A 26,682-nucleotide genomic window follows, 5' to 3' on the forward strand; every position below is an offset into this window, starting at 1 on the left:
CGGACCCATCTTATTCCATATCTTCATATCATTTAATGTTGAATATATATGAAAAATTTCTCTTATGACATGACAGAAGATCTCCTTTCATAATAAAATTAATCTTCTTTGATATAAGACGAAAGGATCTAATCTACCCCTTACCAATCCTCTTACTGTCTCTACAAGGTTTTCTCTAGAAATTAATTTTCAATATTGAACTTTTAAAACAGAGGAACATGTTGAAAGCCTTGTCAGCAAAGACATGAATAAACAATATGAAATCTGTCAACAATGATAAATCAGAAGAAAAATATTATTCAGTGTGATTACCACCTGTCAGGGCAGGTTACCTGTCAAATATTAAATCAACAGGTAGCATATCTATTTTGTCAGGTTAGAAAAAGGTCATCACAGCTGTTACTCTTCAGTGCTTTTAAAGTGGACAAATCGCTTTTAAAAGATCATTTTACTGACCTCCTGTTGCAACATCAAACGCAGACATTTCTATTTATTAATAAAAGTGCATTTCTCCTTCTGTCTGGAGTTTTTAATATTTCAAATTATCAATTTTGTTTTTAATGGTCTTTCTACTTATTCTGCCATCAAATGGTGTAAACAACATGTGGAAATCTGATTATGAAGTCCGATAGAATTTCTAAAAACCAGTAATTATAGAATTTGAATGCAGTTTTTGAATAACATTGAATGTTTTAGTGATAAGAGAGACATTGATTTATAATATTTTCTAAGATTACATATGCAACATCTACTTTATAATAACACTGCACTTTGTCAATCTTTTATAAAATAGGAAAAGCACTCTCATTCAATCCAAAAAATTATGTTTTGTCTGTGAATGGTGTTTTAATTGTTGTTTTCAATAAATTCCATCGCTTTTCAACAAATATAAGAAGCTGTGGTCCTCTATGAATACCAATGAGACAATTATCCACAAGTAATAAAAAAAAGTAGAAATAAGCAACTGTAGATCACTACATACAGCCTTCAACAATGACCATAACCAAATCTGTACAGACAGCTACCATGCATTAATGTGAAAAATGTAAAACAAGAAAAAAAGAAAACCAATGTCAAATGCCAACAACCTGACTTAATGGGACAGTAGTCAGAGAATGGCAGGGTTAGAAGTGTTTGTGAGAGTTCAATCCTTCATCAATTTGGGACAGTCATGTATGTAACAGCACAACAAGAGAACATACAATAGAAATCTGTTCAAAAGGGATCAGATCGACAGAATTAAAGCATAAAAAAAAACCTATCAAACTATCTAATACACAAAGCAATTTAGCAATAAAGTTCAAATCACAAATTTCTATACCTATTATACTTCCATCATTTCTCTTGTTAATTTTAATATATATATACCGGTTTAAAGAATTGTGATGTCCATCAGTAAAAGTCCCTATGGTCAGCATGTTTCAGCCATTTTTTTATGGGTTGCTTAGCACTGAATTTCATTACAATATATTTGTAAACAACCGATACAAAAATAAAACAAAATCTGTTTTAATCTCATCCCTTAATCATTTTCCAAATTTCAGTAAATGCATATTAAGAAATTTGATATAGGCATCATGTACTCCAGACATCTTAATTCTATAAAATCTATATCCTGGCAAGTTTTAATTGCATCAGATTTATAAAATACAATATTCAGACTTTGTTTGACTGACAAGTCACTATGAAAACAAACTCCCATTTCATCTTCACAAATAAATTGAGTGTTTCTAAATTGCAAAAAACATGCAGAGCGTATTTAAAACATTATCGGAGACCAATTTCATTAAACATTTTTTTCTCCAACAAATTAATGAAATGAAATGAGTACCCACATGTTTTTTTGAATGACACTTAACAAGGTGACGTTATTTCCAATCTTAGACTTCAGATCTGCAAATCAATTTCTAAATAGATTTTCTATCCACAAAGAAATACTATGATGTTAAATGAAATTTGATTTTCTTGGTTATAAGTCCCAAGCTTTTCTGACATGCAAGGTTTTTGTATAGAGCTTTTATAATTTTTCCTATTTCTGTACTTAGTTAACTAATCAATTCTATTATGAGGAACAATAAACTCATTTTTGTTGACAATCTTGAAGTCAGGTTATGTAAGGTTCAACATCTTTTCAGTACTCATTAAGCTGTTTGATGCAAGAAAAAAAACAATAGGAGAGAAAGTCAACCAAGTCTAAAAATAATATGATACATCCCAAAAAAACAACATCAGACACCAAAGTCTCTGAAGAGTAAAAAAAAAAAAACATGAAAAAAAACCTTTTTTTTTTACTCTACATGGTTAAACCCTCACTTCATCATTAATTAATATTATACTGAAGGAAGAATATTCAGCTTCCAGCACACTAGAACACTTTTAAATCCCATCTTCAAACCAGGCTTTACAAGATCAGTACAATCCAATCACAGTCTTAAACTTAGTTTTACATGTAATCGGTTTTCAAATCCCATTTCTCTCATCTTTAAATTTTGTCAAGTTTCATCTGTTTTCCCCCTTAAAAGCTGGCAAACAAAGAAATATAATGCTCTTTGCAATATGATTTAAATGTCTACAGGCTAAAGTTTTAAGCCTCCTCAGATCTTATTAAAGATAATTCTTTTCAAGTCTTTTTCATAAGATTTTTTTGTGAATATAATGAATCCATAACGATTACGAAAATTACCCTCGTAGCTCAATACCCGACTTGTATCTTCAGCTCAGACAAGAAAATTATAAGTTCCAGTAAATGTCAACATAGACCATAATCTCCTTAGGACATAAAAGCCAATGTTGTCAAAATATTAATAATATCACAGGTGGAAAGAAATCTTCAATTATTGTATTCTCCAAAATAATATTTGTGACTTGCAGACAAATAAGCTTATTGATTCAGCTGTGAAAATGTCTCTAAGGAAAATAAATTTCTTACTCAAATTATCGGTAACATTTAAAATATTAATTATAGAGAAATTACTTCTTAATAAAACACCGATATCACTCAAATTATTAATAAAGCTGCCAAAATAAACACGATCCAATTCCAAAATACAATTTCCTCCAAAAATGAAACAAATGAGACAAATTATGAATTATCTTATTTAATCAGCTTGGTCACATTCTGTCAACAGAAAACACAATTTCTTGTGACAAGACTACGAGACGAGGTTCGATATATTAATAAAGTCCAGTAAGTGAACAAACATTCAATTATTATTCAATCCCAAAATAATCGCCTTGATGAGTATATACCAAGGCACAAAAAACTAATCTTATTGAATCAGCTGACAACATTTTCCCGTCTATCTCACACAATTCAATTCATCATTGTGGTTGTTTAGGCCTGTGCATATTTTGGTTAGAGTAACCATTTCCAATTAATAGATACCAATCTACTAAAGCAAATATTATTTGCAGATGAAATTCAAACAATTCTCCGAAAAAATTAATCTATCGTTCTAGTATAACAAAGGTCAGGAATATTGATTAGTGGTGGAAGCTTAGGTCATAAACTACTCACAGGTTCATGAATATTTTATAGTTTGACCATAACACAGACATGTGTTTTTATCTGGTTTCTTTGCAATAAAAATAAAAACTTTCCAGGCTAACACATGGCATGGGCAAATCTCCAATCTACCTGCAATTGGAAGTATTACAGGTAATTAAACTATACAGCAACTGCCAACTTATACCAAAATCATGTTGTTCTGAACAAAACATGGACTTTATCAAACAGAGTTGCATTGTATTGCTACAATGCATACTGAGAAATAAAATTCAATACATTATATTTTTTGTGCTTCCTGCTGATTTTCATCTCAATCTCTTCACATCATGTTTTTTGTAGAAAATGTCAGCCTATTATTATATAATTTCCAATATTTTCATTTAGCTGCAAAAGAAAAATATACTGCAGATTTTTTCCCCATTTAGTTACTAGTTGTTACACCATGCAATATTATGAAGTGACACAACCGCTCCATGTAAGAGGAATGTTGAGCATTCACAAACATGTTGCTCATTGTTGAAGGCCGTACAGTGACCTATAGTTGTTAATGTCTGTGTCAGTTTGGTCTTTTGTGGATAGTTGTCTAATTTGGCAATCATACCACATCTTCTTTTTTATATTACCAGTAACCCCATCACATCATTTATGTGCCTGTACCAAGTCAGGAGCCTGCAGTTGAGTGGTAGTAGTTGTTTCGTATTTGTCATATCTATTTTGTTATAAATTAGGCTGTATAGTTTTCTCATTTGACTATTTTCCTATATTTCATGTTGGAGCCTTTTATAGCAGACTATACGGTATGAAGTTTCTCAGTGTTGAAGGTCCTTCATTGTTCCAACTCTGATACAACCTCCTGCAATCAAGGCTCATCTGCTATGATGAGACCACAATGTCATTTCAGTTACTGAAGGAACTCAGATATTAATATGCACAAAAAAACGTTTTTTAAATACTCCACAGTACCAAGAAATTGGCAGAATTCATTTGTAACGTTTATCTTCTATTCACAATTTATTCAGAATGCAATCTGGAAATAGTCTGATTATATGAAATCTGACCCATCATTTTTTCATTATGTATGCTCCAGAATCATATAAAGTATGAAATATTAATGAAGAAGTCAGGAAATGATACCAAAAAATGTACTGAATCAAACATATTGCTCAGTCTGTTATGTAAATGATCAGAAAAATATACATTTCAAATAATTTTTATAGTTAGGAATGAGCACCATTGTCCAAGGTTAAATAGATTTCAATGTGGAAATATAAATGTCTTATGAAGCCAAAATTTTATACTACATATGAATACAACATATGAATTGCCCTAGTCTGAAGATTTAGATCCTTATACTAAGTTTTATCTTCCTGTTTTTTGTCAGGTTTTTTTCCGGTTCATTTCTTTAATATGACTTCAACTGAATAACAGAATATGTTTTCCTTACTTCTTTATACATTTGAATATTCACAGTCTTCACTGAGCATTTCAGAGCAAAACCAATGGCTAACACAGTATAGTTATGCATTCTGAAAGGGTGATGCCTTCCTGGATTATAACCTTACGAAGTCACAATTTTGGCACTAACGATCAGTCTAGTACAAAATAGGGTTTATATTCATGTGCAGAGTATTTACTAACTTTCTTTTTGTAAGTTAGGGAAGTGTTACAAACAGTGTTACAGATATGACACAGACTTTGTGTCTACAATGTTTTTCTTTGTGCCTGAATCACAGGAAAACACTTCACAGTATATCCTCATAACTTAAACCTCCCATTATGTAATTTACTTGTTAATAACTTTAAGATCTACCTAATAAAGAAGTCTTTTAAAGTTTCAAATGATGCAGAGATTTTGAATGAATGTCACACAGCAACCTAACAGTATTAATTCTAAGAATATGTGTCCACGAGATTATTTAAACATGTTGCACTGTTTGACCATCACATTTTCATGTTCTGAGTGAATCTTAATATCCAAGTCAAACCCTAATTTTGACATACATTTTTAAACATATATATACCACTACATGCAGAGACATATGTCTCTGCTACATGTAGTTTCAAATTGATGTGCTCAAAATTTTATTGTAAAGGACAGAAAGACATGCCCAGAGGCCCCAGACTGGAAAACAAATGTTCCCTATTGAAGGTATGAAGGCCAAATGAGAAGAGATCTAGAGGTCACTATAAGTCTTTCACGAAGGTCAAGCAGCCAACCTATACAGCATGTCCTTAATCAAAGTGGGAACTAAACCAAAAATAAACCTATTGGAAATCTAAAACAAATTTTGTCTTGCAAATTATTCCAGTTTCTATATAGTTTCTTGCAACATTTGACATTTTGTTTTGGCAATCTTTTACAAAGATTAACCTTTTCTTTAAAAAAAAAAAAAAAACACTCATGCAAAGTCATCAAATTCATATATTTAGAGCATGTTTCAATGCCGACAGGAAACAAATAATTGTAACTGATTTCTTGATTTCTATTTGTTTTCAACAAAATCATGAATTTATCTACCAATCAATGGTCTAAAAAATATGTTCATGCAGCTTTCTTTTCAATTTCAACATGTAACATGACATTTTTCCTGTAAAGTCTTCATGCCTGCAGCAAATTGACATTTAGGTTTCTTGCTAAATCTTCACCACATGGGAAAAAAGCTTGTCTATGACATTGATTTTTCATGGACTTCTCCAACTTAAACGCATGTTATCAGTCTTTTACTTGAAATGGAAAAATAATCTAAAGGAGAAAAAGACACCTCTTTCTCATTGGGAGACCTTTAAAAGAAGTCTAGACATAGTGCTGTCTAGGGTCACAACAAGACTGTTGGGGAAATATAATTTTTTCACTCTTTTAAGAGTCTGGTCAGATTTAAGATTGGAAATCAAACCATATCTGTTTTACAGGCGGTAATATTTACTTCCACCGGCAAAAATCAAAAACTCAAACACATCAAACAAATGGAAAACAACTTAGCTGTCAAATTCTGGTCTTGAAACAGACAACCAGGTTTTATTGCTTTGCTAATCCTCTCACTGATATGACATAAAAAAATATATAAACCCTCTTTTTAGCCCTTGATACAATAATAAACAGACTTTAGCAGCTTTAACTTTTACTAAATTTTATCATCGGTATAAAGACATCATTCATAAATATAGCTCAACATGCAGACTTTTTATATGTTCAGGTATTTCACATCCAATTTTTTATGGAAATATTCTTTATAAAGCACAAAGGTGTCAGTATTCACCTCAGAAACTTACAAAACCTTTAAATAGACTGATTAAGAAGGGATATAATTACGATACTGTTGTCAAGTCATTAAAGATTGCATATTTTGGCGTTAATATTGAGTCACTGATAAGGTCTTTGCGTCGGAAATAAAGACATTTATTCTAAAAACAGTTGTTGGCATGACACGGGTTATGTTCTTCTCATATATGTTATGATGGTATGATACTAAACCCCTAACGGGAAGGATTGTGCCTGATGTTCATATGATGAAATCATAATCTTTCAGTCAGTTTAATTGAAGTCTGGAGCTGGCATGTCAGTTAACTGCTAGTAGTCTGTTGTTATTTATGCATTATTGTCATTTTGTTTATTTTCTTTGGTTACATCTTCTGACATCAGACTCGGACTTCTCTTGAACTGAATTTTAATGTGCGTATTGTTATGCGTTTATTTTTCTACATTGGTTAGAGGTATAGGGGGAGGGTTGAGATCTCACAAACATGTTTAACCCCGCCGCATTTTTGCGCCTGTCCCAAGTCAGGAGCCTCTGGCCTTTGTTAGTCTTGTATTATTTTTATATTTGTTTCTTGTGTACAATTTGGAAATTAGTATGGCGTTCATTATCACTGAACTAGTATATATTTGTTTAGGGGCCAGCTGAAGGACGCCTTCGGGTGCGGAAATTTCTCGCTACATTGAAGACCTGTTGGTGACCTTCTGCTGTTGTTTTTTATTTGGTCGGGTTGTTGTCTCTTTGACACATTCCCCATTTCCATTCTCAATTTTATTAAGTCATGAATAAAGTTAAAAACGGTTTTCAGCAGCTGTCCATTTGTACAGTAAAAAAAACCCACTTTATATCATCTTATTCCATAGATACAGTCATATAGCCTTTTTTTTTCTAGAAGCTTATTCCATTAATGGACAGTCATTCAACAATAAATTCAAACTTATGTCACTTCCTGTTAGTGACCAGACAAAGAAAATAAATTCTATTCAAAACCTTTTTTTTGTCTCCATCTCAATTGCCATTCTTTTTCCCTATTAGGTGGTAAGTTTTAAACCCCATAAAACTTCAATAACTCACACTATATTTATAACAACAATTGGAACTTAACAGATTATAAAACCACACAAATTAAAATGCCTGTGAGCTTTATACAGCTTATCAAAGAACATGATGCTTAATTTAGTTAAGGATACAGAAACGCTTTCCATAATTGAATTTACATGTAATCATCGATAATTCATGGAGATTTTTCTAAGAATGGCCGTCAATTACTTCATGAAGAATTGATTATTTAAATGAAACGAAAAAAGTCTAATCCGAATTTAATGATTGTGTTTCCTTAATTAAGATGAGCAGAGAAAATGTCTGGCTTGGTTGTTCAGTGTCATTCAGTATTAGGACAAGGAGTTTATACATTCCCATACAACACTGCAAATCTTAGGGAAAGTTGACGGAAGTGTTTTGGGATTGAATAAAGAAAAACAACTTTGTCTGGTCATAGTTTCTATCAATTTTCATTTTGATAGAAAAAAAGAAATCAAATCAAATCTAAAGAAGGTTAAGAAAATAAAATTTGTGTATTTAACCCCTTATTATCAAACTGATTGAATTCAAACTCTTATTTCACCTCTGAATCATTAGATTTATTAGGTTGAATTAGTATTGAAAGACCTTAAGTAATCAATAGACGCTGATCTATCTATCAGTTTGGAATTACTGCAATTGAATTTAATGATTCAAAAGTGGAATGACTAAAACCATCCAAATACTAGTTTGTCTTATTGCACACATTTAATGTTCCATGTTTTGTACTACATTCAAACTTCATACTATTTGGTACGTTTTGCCAGAAGAAAAATAATGTAAATATGTCAAACTGAAATAGATCTTTCCTTGTACAGCGATAATTTTAGAAAATCGTAAAAATGAATCAGAGAAAAGAAACTTTATTGTCCCTGTAAGTTTGGGTGTTAATGTTACATTTTAAAATAATCTCTGTTGAATTGATTCTAGATTTTAAATGCTTGCAATAAGATGTGGATCTGTTGTCTACCATTATAAATGAACTTTTGGTGACATAATATTGCTACTGTTTCATTGATAGTTTTCTTACATACAACTGACATTTTGTATTGAACATGCATTTGTGACTTGAAATAGTTTATAGTTTTATACTTCAATGTCATGTCGGGAATCATCAGCGGTCAATGCCACCTTTATGTTTGATACTTGAGAGAACTAGGTTAGTTTTTACATATTCTATTGTTTAGAAACTTAACTAACGGATGAGACACAAGTTTTATAACTCATGTCTCTTCCGTTCGAGATGTGTAGATCTAGTTGATAGTAAATCTTTTACAAGTTTTGTACTCAATAACAACTTTAATATTTACACCAAGATGTCCTTAAATAAAATTGGATATCTTTATTATCATAATTATCTGCATTAAATCATATGCATATACAAGTGTGTGTTCCTTTTTTTTTAATACATTATCGAATTTTGCTTCATCATAAAAAGCAGACAATTTTATCTACTTTTAACAGTGTTGATGTCCACTTTTTGTTTTTTGGGTTACTGAGACAATTTTTTTTTGTACTGACAATCACATCACAACTTAATCTTTTATATATTCACTCGTGTAGATTTTTTATACTTATAAATGAAAAAAAATCTTACCTTCAAAGCAGTCAATTTTAGATCAGGTTTACCAATGCACAAGATTTTAACCTGAACGGTACATTCTACATCCGTTTTTTGCCAGTGTTAATGTGTGACAATCACATCTTCAGTTTTAGTCAAGAACAGCATCCTGTTAAAACTACAAACAGGAAACTTAAATTAGTTGCTGATCAATTAAGGGCTTATTACCCTCTTAGAAGGAATCAATTTTATGAACAAATGAAATTATTTATTCCTTTCTGGAGTATCTGTGGTACTCAAAACATGATCTGTATTCATATCATAAATCCATGCTTCTAATGTAACACTAGAAGAAACTATGAAAATCAATGCTTACACAAGCAAAAAAATGCCTCAATCAATTCTGGTCTCTAACTAAAAAACAATGGATTATCCTCTTAGTTAAATCATTTACAATGATTGCCTCTATTTTGTTCCAATCTTCTTTAGAAATGGAGGTGGCGATCGTTTTTCTATATCCTGGGTTTGAGCAGCTAAATAGCATGCAGTCCAGCAGTTAAAAGTCAATGCACCAATTAGATATCCCATAAACCAATTCTCTGTGACAATAATACATTGATATTTGGAGAATCTTTGCCTGGTAAATGTAACAATAATGACTCCAAGTTACATCATAAAATAGGGTAGATTTTCATGAACTCTTAGCAATTGATCGATAAACGATTACCTACAAATTTATTATAGTTTTGATTGTTTGATTACCTGTTGGGCTATGTACCTTGTATATTATAAACCCAGGTAAAACGTGAATCATCCATTTACTGAGGGTGACAAAAAAATATCACATTACGGTAACCGGTAACAGGGTGGTAGTGATTTATGACAGCTCTTGAAAGGAAATCAATTTACTAACAAACTGACAAAAGTTACTAAGTACCAAAAACCTAATAGTGAGCAAGACACAAAGTCTAAGTTTATACATAGCAGCTGATTTCATTTTAAAATTTTATAAAATAGTGAATACATTATGTACTATCATTTGTCACTAATATTTAGAATTTTTCTCTATTCAAAATGACAGGTTTTCTTTCAAAAAGTGATCATTAATAAACTCTCTTTCTTTTAAGACTCGTCAAAAAGATGATTTTTTTATAGGTCCATATCCTTTAGTTATCACAGTGTTCATTTATGGTAAGCCCCCCCCCCCCTCCTTTAATTTAATATGTAAGACCCATATTCCTAAAAAAAACAGACATATTTCAGTTTATTCTTCAAATAAAAGTTCAAAAAGAAAGATGTGCACTTGTTTGTTTCAATGAAACATGTAACATATCATTTTCAATCATATCAATATGTACAAATTGGGGCAAAAATTGTAACCTATCTCAAATTATTTCAATTTGCAGAGTTTTGAAATATTGATAAATTTTATTAAAATAACTTGAATTTCATGGGTGCCTGGGACAGGAATTGAATGAAAGTTTAATAAAACAATAAATGAAATAAACCCTTAACCATTTGCTGCAGATAAACCATATAGAACACAATGCTTGCCTTAACATATATATACATGATGGAAAGTGCTTTTTTCAATTATCTTTTCCTTGGCAAAAAAATCTTTTTGGCAATACCTGTGCTATATTTTAGCCAAAATATACCAGAAAATTGCTTATTCTTCTTATAAAAATTTGGTAAATCTCCAATTATAATTTCACTTCAATGATGTCACACTCTATCACCCTGACACAATTTTAATTTGAGCTAACATTTTCTAAAATCCTTTATTTTAATAGAAGGTAAAGTAAATAATGGATTTCAGATTTATAAACATTTTAGTTAAATTTACTGTTTACTGGTTATGCCTCAAAAACATGTATTTTCCTTTGACCACACCAAAAAATGCACTAAATTTACTCTGATATCACAATCATCTAACAATTTCAGTTATTACAATGCAATCTACATTATACATAGTAATGGAAATCGAGAGTTGGGCATCCCAAATTAAGTTTGGTGTGAAGACTTTTACTGTTTTTGCATTCTTAAACAATTGGATCTCATAATTTCAATTTAAACAATCCAAAAATAGTTCAGAAGTAATGAAATGTAATATTAAAACTCAATCCTGATAAAAAAAGAAAGCAAAAGTGATTAGAACAAGTCATGATTGTCTGGTATATCAATATGCTTGATTGTACCTATTAACTATGCAATCATTTCTTCATGGAACATTAAAATAAAGTAGTAAATGCATGCAAAATTGAAGAAAATGAGAGCACCTGTTTATAATTTATCCATAGTGAAATCAAAAGATATTAGATGATTGCACCTGAATCTCATGAAAACAAACAAATTATCAGACCTTGACAGAATTGTCTGTGAAATAGACAAGATAAAGGTAATTATTACCTGAAATCTAGATACACAGGTTCTCCCAGGTGTTAAAAGGTATATTTAAATGTTTACAATTATAATTATGGGTAATGGTGTGGAACATTTAAGGTCACACTCCAAATGATGACAATCTTGTTATAAAGTTTAGTTCACCTACCCCATTCATAAACATATTGGTTATATTTATCAAGGTGACTGGATATTAAAGATAGATTTCAAAAGACAATTTAATATAGAATTTGATCATTTTAAATATCATTGATATCATAGCCAATACAACCTGTTACAAAATTCTGCCATTTAAATCAATAATGAAGATTCAAAATAAGTATAAATTTTGTACAAAGAAATCTATATAGCACAAAGGTACATGTAGCTACTTTCCTTTCAAAACCTCAGACTGACCCCTATTGGCTAAATGCTTCTTTTTCAGCAATATAAATCGTTGTTGTGTGAATTTCTATTTGGTATTACATCTTTGACCCTATTTATTGACAATAATACTAAAGTTGTTATATTGCAGTGTTAACACTAGGATATAATTTGATTCTTGGTTTTAATATTTTCTGCGTGGCATTTCTAAATCACCTATGCATTGGTCCCTTAAAGTTATCCTAATGCGGCTTACATGCTAAACCCCACCACATTCTGTACGTATTATGTACCTGTCCCAAGTCAGGAGCCTGTAAATTCAGTGGTTGTTGTTTGTTGCTGTGTTACATATTTGTTTTTCTTTAATTTTTTGTACATAATTAGGCGGTTAGTTTTCTCGTTTAAAATGTTTTACATTTGTCATTTCAGGGCCTTTTGAAGCTGACAATACGGTATGTGTTTTTCTCATTGTTAAAGGCCATACAGTGACCTAGAGTTGTTAATTTCTGTGTCATTTGGTCTCTTGTGGAGAGTTTTCTCAATGACAATCATACAACATCTTCTTTTTTTATATGTATATGTATTGGTTCCTGAAACTTATATCCCGATCAAGTCTGTATGTTCATGCTACGGCTCTTTGATTTACCATCATCAGAAATATGACGGCAAATCATTTTCTGTACATTATCCTCTAACTCTACTCACCAGACATTAAACTTTCAATCTCAGACTATTTATGGTTATGTCGATTTCATTAATTTCCAGATATTCTGAAACAAAAGAAGACAAATAATGAGTTATGGCCACCTCTTTTAACGTTCCATCACCTGATACCCACCAATTTGTTGGCGTTCACCGACCTCACGACTTGATCGGTTGCAATACATCATTCAAAACTGTCAATTTTCATTTCTTATTCATTTATTAGACAAAGACAATTAAGGATGAAAATACAATATTTAAGTGAGATAACTGGCATGATCTGCAAATGATAGCAAGCTGTACTGATGCCAGGTTATATTGATACACTAATCATTCAATCAGAAATTAGTTCAGATAATTCCGTTAAGATAACTACAGAGTGAATATTCCATTAGTGAGGCATACATGTCTCAAATTTTGTTAGAATATTTCTCTGAAATGGAACACTTTAAAACTGCACTGGACCCTTAATGTGGCTTGTTCTCAAATTGTACTGGGAGTTCAATAAAAAATTCGCAATTTCATTTCAGTTTCTTCTTACCAAGCTTGTTACAAATGCTAATATTGAGTTGATAGTACTCTGTTGGTAGTTTCTACCATGTGAGATATATCTGACATATTAACATTCATTCTTTATATATTTGTTTGCTTTATGTATTAAACTCGTTGGCTTCAGTCATATTTCAATGTGAAGTGTATTAATGTAAATCTCTTACTGAAGACCTGTTTGGATCAAGATTTTTCCTAATTTTGTGTCTATATATCTAAACCTAGTACCAAATTGGGAAAATAAACATTTGATCTAGTTAGAGTAGGTTTTTTTTAATTATTGTTAATCAGCAAGGAACACATATTTGAAACGATTGCTAAACAACAACACAAGCAGGGGCGTGTCCAGGATATTTGAAAGGGGGGGCGTAGAATAAAATATTTCGCCGAGCGAAGCGAGGCGAAACATTTTTTGGACCTTTTTTTGGCTTAAAAACATTACATAATAGAGAATTGCTCTAATGTAACGGTTCCTGACTTGGAGCATGTATATTTAGGAGATAACTGTATTGTATTTTAAGCTCCGACGGCATCAATTGGGGATTTGATGGTTGCAAATTAAGTTTACTGGCGACGCGTTAGCGGAGACAGTAAACGGGTATTTGCCACCATCAAATCCCAAATTGATGCCGTCGGAGCTTAAAATACAATATTGTTATCTCCATTCTAATGAAACTGACAAAAAACAACGTTAAAACATGTATTTAAAATCTGTCATATGCCGTCTGCGCTTGCGCGTACGTCCCATAACATCAATTGTCAATTGATGCCATGTAAGAAAGTGACGTTATCCAATCAAAATGAACGTTACAAACGTTGTTGCATTAGAATCTGTGTTATAGTAGTCTCAGGTATATTCTATAGTTAAAGTGTCTGGATGTGACATTTTTTATGCCGAGTTCTCTCCATTAATTGTCTATGGTATATTAAAATGATTGGATGGATCATGACAGCAGTAGACCAATAACGAGAAATTCTAAACTCAAGGGTATTAGGAGTTACTTAACATTTCAATTCCTAGGCCAGGATTTTATGAACGAGAGGCGTGATTACGGTTGAGGGTCCATGGGGAAGCTCAGAAGCTCCTGAATTTCAACAATTTAGCATCAACTTATGAAGTAATCCCTATACTTTTGATTAAGTTCGGGTTTCGTTGAACGACACACATGATACAAGACAAATAAACACTGAAGAATAAAGTTCTTTCGTTCTAAACGAAATTTTACGGTTGATGATGACCCATCAGATTGGGGAATCAGTATAAAAAGAAATCATAAGTATGTGTTTAATTAATGAATATGATAAATTGCCATTATTCCATACAATACTAGCAGATTATAACGATAGTTTTTTTTTGTTTTTTTTTTTAAAGGGGGGGGCGTACGCCCATTACGCCCTTACCTGGACCCGCCCCTGACAAGCGTGGTAGAAGAAAAGATGAGATTCAAAATTCTTTAACAAACACTTCTAAAAATAACACTTCATAGAAAACTAAAGACTGCAAGCAACACTTGTGTGTCTCATGTGCTCTGCAAGGTAAAAAAAACTCAGGGCATGATCTCATGTGCTCTGGAAGGGTAAACAAAAACTGGGCAAGATCTCATTGTGCTCTGGAAGAGTAAACTAGATGCCTCGCCAGAATTTGTAAAAAGCTAGCTATAAGTATGGCTGGTTCGCTATATTTCATGGAGGTAAATATTATATTTCAAACACATAGCCTTTGACTTTAAGATAATCAAAACCTATCTACTGGATTATATTGGATTGTGATACTGAATATAAACACCTGGTGAATGAGAAAAATCCTCAAGAAAAATAATGTTTTAAATAAATACCAGAGATAGCTAATAACTCCTTGTGCCAAATTACTGATCAATTTATATGACTATTGTTTCTAGAATTACATGGTAGACCACATGTGTTCTGGAAATAGTTCAAATGTTGGCCCAATTTGTTAAAAAAGTCAAATAAATATGATAATTTATAATCATCTGCTATCATTCTGTCTAAAGTTAGACAACAAATATATAATCAATCCTGGCTATAAAATTTGAAAAATCTTTCCTGTCAGTGGTGTATTGAATTGTTCATTGACCAAACACTATACCTGTATATAAATTTTAACAAGAGCATATTATTAATAGACAGTCTGTGAAAACAAGAGTACCAATATGAAACATGTTTGTGACCTTGACATGTAGACAGACATTCCAATCTTATATTTGACATTAAATCCTCTGTCATGGGCAACAATATTACCAAGTACATGTACTATAATAACATCTAGCTATACAAAAGTTGTTAACCTGAGACACAACTTGCCCAGACAGAGAAACAGACACGGTTGTAACAAACTGGCCAAACAGAAAAATAGACACAGACAAATATTGCTTTTCATTTGACCTGACATTATATCCAAAGGGTGCTCTGATTGCAGCAAACCATCTGAATGATCACCTTCCAACAATTCCTATATTACAGCATCACTCTTTGATATACCATGCTTCCAATGTATGTATTCAAGCTTTCTTTATCTTAGAGTACTTAATCAAGCCAGTTAAAAATACAGACTATACATAAAACATTTGTAACTGTCCAGTTAATGAGACATTATAATGAAATATGGTGTGATGCCATGCATATTTAACAGTGGCATATACCATAATTAATAAGCAACTAATATTCTACACTAAATCATAATAGTTGATGGGCAATGTGATAGTAAGAGACACTTCCTGACTATTAAAGGCTTTTAGTACAAACATCCAGGTTTGGGGAAGAGTTTTTTAAAAGCACTTACAACATAATTTTACCCACTCCCTTCACAGTCTAGCAAGTATTAAGGAGCCTTTTGTCATGTCCAGTCGTCAGGTTGGAATACTTTTGTTATATTTGTGTTTTGCTTAAATAAAATGTTTATGGAACTAATCATGCTGCAAAGCTGCTTCAGGTGTGGATTAAATCTAGCTCATTTATTTAACATATTTTCACCATTTAATTTTATCTGTTTATTTATTTATTAAAGAAATGCATGTCTATTCCCCTAGGATTGGAGGCATATGAATAATGCCAATACATTGTACTTCATGGTGCATTGAATGTACATAAATATGACTTTCTCCTGTTTGGCTCTTTCTATTAGTGTATATTATTATACTCATAGTCTCCTTAACTTGTCACATTATCATACTTGGAAAAATAGAACCCTGAACTCTTATAAAGGGCATTTCATCAATAACAAAAATAAAGAATTATAAAGATACCAGTATCTTAACTTCAATTAAAATTTCTCGTACAAGAGTTTGTACACTAAGGGATTTCTTGTGTGATTTTTTTTTTATATATAAAGATTTAGTGTCATTACAATATGAATAGAGATGAGAAAGAGTTTAAATCTAGGATTAAATACAGGAAATCAGAGATAACATATCAGTAAATTACATTTCAACTTTTATATGTATTCATATAAAAACTCTGATTTAAATGTGAACTAAATAAATAATAATAGGTCTGACGAATGTCCCAAAATAAACTGAGACTTTTCAGGTTGTTAACTGAAATTATTCATGAACAGGAAATAGTGTGCTCACTTTGCTGACCTCAGCACTTCTTCATGCAGCTTTATTGAAAGTGGAAAACCCACAGTTTAATTCCAACTTATACATTATGTACAACTAAATCAATATATGTATGTAGCACCAAGTAAACTTATTACACAGTTAAAGTTACTAAGTTGTTTTATTTTGTTTTTGCATAGTTCATACAGGTCAAAATCTTTGTATCATCCTTTTGCCCTCCCTATCTTTGTTTCATGTGGTATAATAATGACAGTTTACATACAGATCCCCATATTAGTAAAATTGCATTTAAAAAATCAATCTAATCAAACAAAAATAACTCTTAAGTGAAATCTGAAGTTAACTTTATAACAACTGAATTGATAGATTGGTGCCTTCTGTCCAGTGACAAATATTTTTTGCATGTTAATGACAAGAATGAAATTAACAATCAATTCAATAGGTAGGTTTTGCAAATACACAGTTGAGAAACTAGAGGCTCTCAAGAGCCTGTATCGCTCACCTGATTCTACTTGGGTTTTTGAAATCGTAAAAAAAAAAAAAAAATTTGGCTAAAAGTAACAACACAACCTCATAAGGAAAGGAACATTCTGACTATGTTTGATTTCATTCAATTCAGTGGTTCTCTAGAAGAAGACTTTAAAATGTATGCATTTCCCATAGTTAAACTAAGTCCCCCCACTGGCGGCCATTTTGGATGATGTATCAGCTACAAAGTAACAACACTTGGTCAGCACCTCATAAGGAACATTCATGCCATGTTTGGTTTCATTCCATTCAGTGGTTCTCTAAAAGAAGTCATTAGTATGCATTTCCCATAGGGTCCTATGTTAAACTAAGTCCCCCGCTGGCGGCCATCTTGGATAATGGATCGGCTACAAAGTATCAACACTTGGTCAGTACCTCATAAGGAACATTGGTGCCATGTTTGGTTTTATTCCATTCAGTGGTTCTCTAAAAGAAGTCATTTGTATGTATTTCCCATAGGATCCTATGCTAAACAAAGTCCCCCACTGGCGGCCATCTTGGATAATGGATCGGCTACAAAGTAACAACACTTGGTCAGCACCGCATAAGGAACATTCATGCCATGTTTGGTTTCATTCCATTCAGTGGTTCTCTAGAAGAAGTTCAAAATGTAAAAAGTTAACAACGAAGACGACGACGGACGACGGACGCCAAGTGGTGAGAAAAGCTCACTTGGCCCTTCGCGCCAGGTGAGCTAAAAAGGGGAGAAAGGATTGAACATTTGGACTACCACTTCAACTGGGGGTAGATGTGATATTTTCAGCCAGAGGTGAATCCAGCCATTTTAAAAAGGGGGGTCCCAAGCCAACTATATGTCCCCATTCAAATGCATTGATCGTCCTAAAAAAAAGGTGGGGTTCCAACCCCAGGAACCATTCCCCTAGATCCACCACTGAACAACTGCCACCTACAGACCTGTTAGAGATTTTTACAAGTACTCTTGAACATGCAAATTGTTAGCTTTAACACTTCACAATGCATTCCCTGTCAAAATGCAAACATCGCTAAATTAAACTTCCGAAAACTACATGTCTAATTTTTTTCTAATGAATATGAAGCATCTTGAATGGTAGGAATTATAATAAATACTTTTTCAAAGCAATAGATTATTGGTGCATTATGGCAACAGTCTCTTAAAACAGGATGTTTGTAGGCAAAATTGTCATAGATAAAGCAAATCTTCTACTTGAATTAAATGCATACATCATGGATAGACACCATTTGGTTGGCCCACAGCACATCCCTCAGACCTTTCCATAATATTTTTCAGGCAGGTATGCAATTAATAATAAGAGTATATTTCATCTATGAAATGAACCTCAGTGTTACTGGCTGGCCTACAGCACCCTCATCCTCTCAAAACCTTTTAGCAAGTTATGCAAGAGTTTATTTCATCAGTGAAATGAACCTCAGTGCTGTGTATATTAAGGAAGATTGATGGTATACCCCCATCTTGGATTGTACAATCACAGTACAAAATCGGTCTAGTTATTTGACTAAATCTGCAAATTTGGAGAAAGATTTGCAATTTGATGGTTAGACTGCTATTCTATATAAAGATAACTTGTTAATTAATTGTATTAAATAAGATATTTGAACAAATATCAATTTTTGGGGTTCTAAAATAATGTTTATCAAATGAGCCATTTAAGGGGAGATAACTCTTTATGTACAAAATTTATACTGGGCTAATAGGGATATTTTTTTTACTTGTGGCAAGAAAACAAGTTATGCACACAAATGTGTTTTTTCATGAACAAACTAACCAAATTTAGGCAATTTTCAACGACTCATAGCTTGAAAAATAGCACGGTGACCCATTCTTTTTATCATATTTTTGATAAAAGCATAGTAAAATCTTCATTTTGGTAAATTACAAGAAAATTCTGTCTCAAAAAACATTTACTTATGATCTACCTTAAATGACTAATTCCAAACTGAATATCACCATAAAGTTTTAAGCAATAAAAATAATGCTAAGATAAAGGGTAAATCTTATTCATCTGCTTAGTCTATCATTTAGTTTTAAATCACAAATTAATAGTTGCCAAGAATGTTTAGAAAATTACACGCTTGCTGTTCTACAGAACAGTTGTTCAGAAAACTTCAAAACAGTGAAAGCAAAAAAAATAAATGAATATACGTAATTAGAAATATATGATATCAGATGCTACATTTTGTACATGCCTTCTCATTTCTGGCTCTCCAAGGAGTTTTACAAAATATCATGAATAAAGCAACTCTTGATGAATATAACATGATATATAGCAGAGATATTGATTCATTGTATGTTTTAATGACATTGAAACACATCAGTTTCGAACATACATTTGAAAGAATTCTACAAGCAACCTCAATTAATTCATTCTTTACAGTAAGATGCAAATAATAAGCATCATTCAGTCATGTCCAAAATCTCCATGTTTAAAGTACAGACCTAATCGTAGCAATAGTATATGTTCATCTGGCTATGAAATCTTTTTAATACTCCCAAGCGATAATAAAAACCAAAGTAAAATCTACTTGATCAAGTGTAATATCAAATTTATTGCCTTGCATAAACATGTAAAAAGATTTGTGCTACTTTTCATGGGTTACATTGGTATTTTTATATATATATATATACAAATTCTCCAAGTTCTAATTTGTACTTTCATTTTAACCTTTAAACCCAAAATTTGTTCAATTCAAAGAAATCATGAAAGAACATATTGTTCAAAAGTTTTTTTTACATAAACATGAAAGTTTAGAGAGAAAATTGCCACACTTCCTACCTGTAAATCTTGATGTCAAAATATCCTAAATAAACAAGCTCCCTAGGTGGTAAAGGGATTATTACATAATGATTATTCCCAAGTCTTACCTGGAGGTTTATGGTATAACATATATTGTCTATATATCATACCTGTACATAACAAATATTAAATCCTTACCTTAAACCCAATACATGTAATCAAGATTTGTGTATTATATGACTTGGAAGAGTAAAAGATGTCATAAATAACCAGATAAAGTGAAAGTACATTAGAGGAAATTATATTTATCTTTTTTGGCATTATTTAACTAGATCTGTTATAACATCATAATATGTACAAATTGAAACCTAAAATATAGTAAGGGAAGAAATAACCACATAAAAGTATCATTGTCAGTTCCTGTGGTTATAAAAACTGTGAATGCAAAGATCATTATCTTTATCCTTTCTTTTAAGTCCGTATTTTAGGATACAGACATCATGAAATCTAAATAATGGACATGTCCAAGTGACACTGATCTTTGTATCTTTTTAATATGGATATAATTTCACACCTATTAATGTGTTGGTGTCTGTATCACTTTACTACAGTACATGACAGATTTTCTGCCCTATTTAACCATAAACATTTAATCCTAACCTTCTGGTGAGTAAATAATAATATTCTGACCATATTTTACAACAGCTGACTAATTTATTTGACCTTTTAGCACTTTTATGACCAGAAAAAAGATAACCATAAAATGGCTTGCAAGTAAGATGGTCATTAAATTGGTATTTATCTTCTTTAATTTACTAGCTGATAGCATTTTATTATATATTTGTAATACTGTTAAAATCCACATTATGGATCATCATGATGTTGCGTTTCTCATTTTGTTAATTTATTGACTAGGTCTGTTCATTTATTGCACTTTTAGATCAAATAAAAGACCCATGAAAGAAAATCCATTTATCAAAGTAGCTTCATACTTCAAATTAAAATCCATAACTGTATTCTTGATAAAGTGGAAGCCTTTAATTGTACAAATCAAAACACATTTAAATGTATTGTTACAATAAAAAAAACTCATGACTGTCTGTCATTCAGCCAGACCTGTGTAAAAACAATCTTCCAGATTAAAACTGATAAACATTTTTTATCAGGGATGTATATTTTTGCAAATAAACATAAAAAAGAATACTATCAAAATGTGTTTCAACATAATGTAATTTAAATAATATTTTATGATAATAATAAAATACAACAGACTGCTAGCTTACCCAGATAAAATCTTTGACACAAATATTCCGACTGATAATTTGAATGTTCATCCAACATAAAAAAAAATATATGCAGACAGATTTAATTTATTCTTTTTTAAATTTTTTTATCTGTCATAAAGCATCATGTTACAATCCACAAAAATAAAAAAATTCCAATAGATTTACATATTGTATTCTTAAATATCAATACTGAATAGATCTGAATTCACATAAAACTTTATTCCAACTGTGAAAGGATCAAAACGCTCAGCTGGCCTCCATTAAAGTTAACAGATTGTGATGTAACTTGGTACAAACATAGCTCACTGACCACAGATCCACTGTCAACAACAGTCTTGTCTACAAATAAACTCCGGAATTCCATTCATACACCATGACCTCCCACAGGGGACCAATCAATGAGCTCAAATGAAACTTTGTCTGTAAAGTCTAAGGCCATTGCTATTCATATGATCGGTTATGATAATTAATGACAAAAACATTTTTTTTGTTAGATAAAATTTTCTAGGTCATTAACATGAAGCCAAACTAAGAGAAATTAATGAAGAATATTAATGTTTGTATTCACAAATGACCATGTTTTATGTTGGAAACTATTCTGTTAACTCAAAAAACATCAATAAATCATATTTGTCCCATCAAAAATTAATCAAAATCCAATTTCTCTGTGCATATTTTTCTGGGTAATTGCTTATGCTTTATTTAAACAGCTTTATTGTTTAGTCATGGTGGGTTTTTTTTTTAAGGAAATTAAAACAACATTTGCTAGAGGCAATCGGAACATTATATTTTGCAAACTCAGGTATAAATATTTGAACGCCATACGATATGAGCATGGCATTGGTTTAGATTACAGAATTTCATGTGCAGTAACAGTACAGCAATATCCAACTTATTGATCCAATCTTTATAACTGAATACAAGAGATGTACCATATACCAAATATTTTAATGAAACCAAAACCCAAAACATCAGTTATCAAACACCAAATTTTTCAAATAAAAACAAATCTGATATAACAAAAGACATGCACTGTTCCTGCCGTATTTGGACAGTAACATTAACATGAGATGTGGCACAGTTAAAACTAAATTTTTAGAGATTTTACCACTACCCCTTTACATTCTTGATTGGTATAGACTTAAGTTCATTTTGTCAATGTCTTTCATCAAGTTAATGTCAACCTCTTTTGGAGAGCAATGGAACACTCTAAAAAAAAAAAAACAGCAAAGTATAATTAGTCTCAAAACCCTATTGCCAATTTTGAGGGACTTAATATAATTTGCAAGAAAAGCTTCTAGCCTAATGTAATGCTCAAAATGGCTTGTGCAAATAGTGATATATTTTTTAGCAGTTTAGAATAAATATATAACTATCTCTATCTTACATTTTTCATCCTTCCACAACATTGTAAAATACTATAAATTTCAGTAATTTTCTGTTACTTTGTAGAAATTCAGTTATCATCATAAGATACTTATTCTCTGTTTCTATAATGAAAGATTGTGAGTCTTTCTCTTTCAAAAAAATCAACATTTTTGTACAACTTTGGTGAATTGGATTTACCTTTTCAAAATATGCTTGCATCAAACAATCCTTCTCTTTAAATTTCTGCTTTACCAAAATAATCAGCTCTGAAGAATATTGGCCTCGGAAAATCACTCAGTAGAAGATAAAATTATACAGAGAAACAAAAGATGGATCAAAAAGACCACCAAGGGAATATTAAAACAGAGAAGTAAAACAAATCAATTTCTATCCAGTATTTCAATCCACTGATATCCATTAAAGAAACGTTTATACCAATCCTTTAATAGCACTTGGAAAGTATCTATAAACAAGCAATGTATTTAAGTTCATTTTCCACTAGAACAGTTGCAGCATTCAATATCTTTCATAGACTGGTCATCGCTAGATTCCAGGATTAAAATTTACTATGCTTCAGATGCCTGTTTGTCTACAAAAGACTCATCGGTGACACTTGAATCAAAAAAAAATATGACAAAACAAGAATGTCCCTTCAGTACACTGATGCCCCATCCACATTGATTCACTTTATATGTTCAGCGGGAGGTGAAAATGGAGTAAAATCTCTAATTTGGCATTAAACTTAGAAAGATCATATCATAGGGAACATGTGTACTAAGTTTCAAGTTGATTGGACTTCAGCTTCATCAAAAACTACCTTGGCCAAAAACTTTAACCTGAAGCCGGACAGACTGACAAACAGATGGAAGGACGGACAAACAGATTGAAAGACGAAAGAATGGATGCACAAGAGCAGAAAGCATAATGCCCATAAATGGCACAAAAAAGCTTAAGAGCACTCCACCAAATGTTTATGTGCAGTTTTGTTTATTTTCAATCCAAAATAATGTAACATCTACATTTAATTGTATACATGTATTAGGGAAAGATAAGGATGAGGGATTTGCTCTGTCGGTACATTTGTTTATTAGTAAATGAGATTAGTTTGCCTGTTAGTTACTTATAATAAGTACAAGTTTATCCCTATATTTAGAAAAGCTAAGGTATACTGAGTCACAACAAGTGCCTTATTTTGCCTTTGAACTTTCAAGATAATTAATGTGTGCATGCAGTTAAAAATGATAAACATTTTTGTCATTTAAAAAAAAACTGCCATCTAAATTGACCATCAAATCTTATTACTGTATTCCAAATTAAGATCCAATACAGTTATTTTAACATTGAACATAAATATCAATTATGTTTATTAAAGAAAATATTCATCATTTGTAATACTTTTTTTGACCAAATAGGGACTTCAGTCACTCCAATGTCACTGTAATCTAATAAGGGTCTTATTTGAAAAAGTTTTTAAATAAACAGTGGTCCCTTTGAATTTTTTTTGGAAAATCAAAATAGTTCACACCAAACTTGCTAGACTTAATCAATACATTGCTATTACATAGTATAAGATGATTAAACTGTAGACAGCCAACACATAATATATACTTATTGCCTATAAGCTGATTACAGGGGATAATTAGAAGAATTCTATTGATAACAGTCCTGTGATAACATATACACCCGACCTGTCAAACAGTTATAGATCCTCAGTCTGATAGAACCTATATCCTCTGACACTGCAGTAAATCTCTGATCAGGACTGATAGGGGTCATAATCCTCCTTAAGATCATATCTTACAAAAGTTCCTTATTTTAAATGGACCAAGTAAATAACTAAATCCTGGCAGAAAGAACCCTATATATTGAAAATGAGACATCAGGAAAAAAAGTTTTATCAATTCAATTTTCATTAAACCTCGTTTTAAAAACCCAAGTACATCATTTGCCATACAGATTAAGGGCATTGCCTCAAATTAAATATCTCCAGAAAACTATCTTGCCATAATCTTTGCTTCCAAGGGTAAAAAAAGAAGATACCTACAAAAGAATGACCTTGAAAGAATAGCGTCCTTGAACTCATATACTGTAAATTATTTCATCATAATTTCATCATAATTTCATTTTAATCTCATTTTAATTTCATTTTACTTGTCATTCTCAAAGGACTATAGTCAATATATTAATATTTACAGGAGAGCTACTTATAAACAGATGAGCAGATATACAGAATAAAATGTTCCCACATTAAATAAACTGGTATTTTCTCTTTGAAATGATAAGTTGTGCAATAATTGGCAATCCAAATAATAATCCTTTACAATATTTTTACATACTATAAATTATTTTAACTGCAAGATGTAACAGCTTTTCAAAGCATTTATAAATAATGTGCACCAAAGAGGATATTAGGAAGAATCGTCAAATTTCATCTTTTTTTATTTTTCAACTTTTGCAAAGAGATAAATTTCACTGAAAGCAAGATAAGGCAGATTGGATCAATTTGATACAATTAGTATTTAAAAGGTTTTCAGCAATCAATTAATTACTGGTCAAATTAATTCCAGCATCACTAACAATTCCTGAGCATCCACTAAAAGACTAATGGAAAAGTTGGAAAGTTGCTAAGAAATGTTTACCATCTGATTTGTGATTAATTTGAAGTGTGCAGTTTTGTTAAATTCATATAAAAATGGCTGTAAGTCTTATTTTCATCTGTAATTGCTTCTTTGCCCTCAATCATCCAGATTCGTGTTCTACCATTACGACTAATTTGTCATAAATTGTTCGATTATTAAGAACCAAGGGATAATCTTTGCATAGAAACCTTTTTCTTTCATTAACAAGTTGTACAAATTGGCCAAATTATGTTGAATCTTGATGGCATTCATACCATAACGAGACGACTAAATGACCAATATCTTTTACAATATGTACCAATTGTCCATAACAATAAACGATAGAAATGAGCATCCCCTTACCATAATTGTATAAAAGACAACATTTGTTCGTCAAGATATTACGTTAATCACCATAAAAGGCAGTTTACATGAGAGGTATAGAGTTTTATCACTTTCTCAATATTGCAATCAAAGAGCACATTTTCTTTATTGATTCCATTGCATGCAACCACACAAACTTAAAGCACTGGTTATTATCTTCTGCTTTCACAGACAAATAACAAACACATTAAATAACTATATTTTTATGCTGCTTTTAATTGAAATATTACACATAGTTTGTATTTTCATCATAAAATTTGTGAAACAAAAAGCAAAGAATCATAAAAATCTTGCTATCTTTTGGTATATGATTTTGTATTAGCATTTTAAAATAGAAACAATTAACTATCTATAAACCAATCTGAAGCAGAAATATAATTAAATGTTGTTTCATATCAGTTATGGAAAACGCTTTTGTTTATTAAATACAGGTACGAGCATAAAAATTTAGTTTCTTTAAGGTAAAAGTAACCTTCTTTTTTTTCATGACTAATATGGCTATATATAAAGTATTATCATACTGGAAAACTAATCAATCATCAGAGAAATGCACTAACTCAAAGAGTTGAGCCATAAATTCTACAGCCTCAAATTTAATTGACCATGGATTATAAAATTTCATACAAAGTAACCTCAACCACATGACAGAACAAATCATTTTGACCTGAGGTCGCCTTAAACTTGTTTTTTGAAATAGTAGTAAAAATCTCAGAGATCACCTCAGATACACAGACTATCATTTTAAATATCTTTCTCTACAGTAGT

General features: G+C 31.4%; 1 protein-coding gene across 5 annotated transcripts in view; it reads right to left on the minus strand.

The window, feature by feature from the left end:
• Nucleotides 1–26,682, minus strand: part of LOC134720077 (plexin-A4-like) — a 118,588-nt gene that overhangs the window by 52,889 nt on the left and 39,017 nt on the right. For 4 of the 5 annotated variants that reach the window (XM_063582815.1, XM_063582814.1, XM_063582808.1 and 1 more), the window contains 2 exons: nucleotides 12,875–12,939; nucleotides 9,440–9,581 (listed from right to left, as the gene is read on the minus strand). The gene's annotated coding sequence lies outside the window, so the exon portion shown is untranslated. Of the gene's footprint in view, nucleotides 1–3,517; nucleotides 3,634–9,439; nucleotides 9,582–12,874; nucleotides 12,940–26,682 lie in introns of those variants that run through there. The other variant, XM_063582811.1, reaches the window with a different exon arrangement.

The sequence above is a fragment of the Mytilus trossulus genome, chromosome 1 (genome assembly GCF_036588685.1).
Source record: "Mytilus trossulus isolate FHL-02 chromosome 1, PNRI_Mtr1.1.1.hap1, whole genome shotgun sequence".
NCBI lineage: Eukaryota > Metazoa > Mollusca > Bivalvia > Mytilida > Mytilidae > Mytilus > Mytilus trossulus.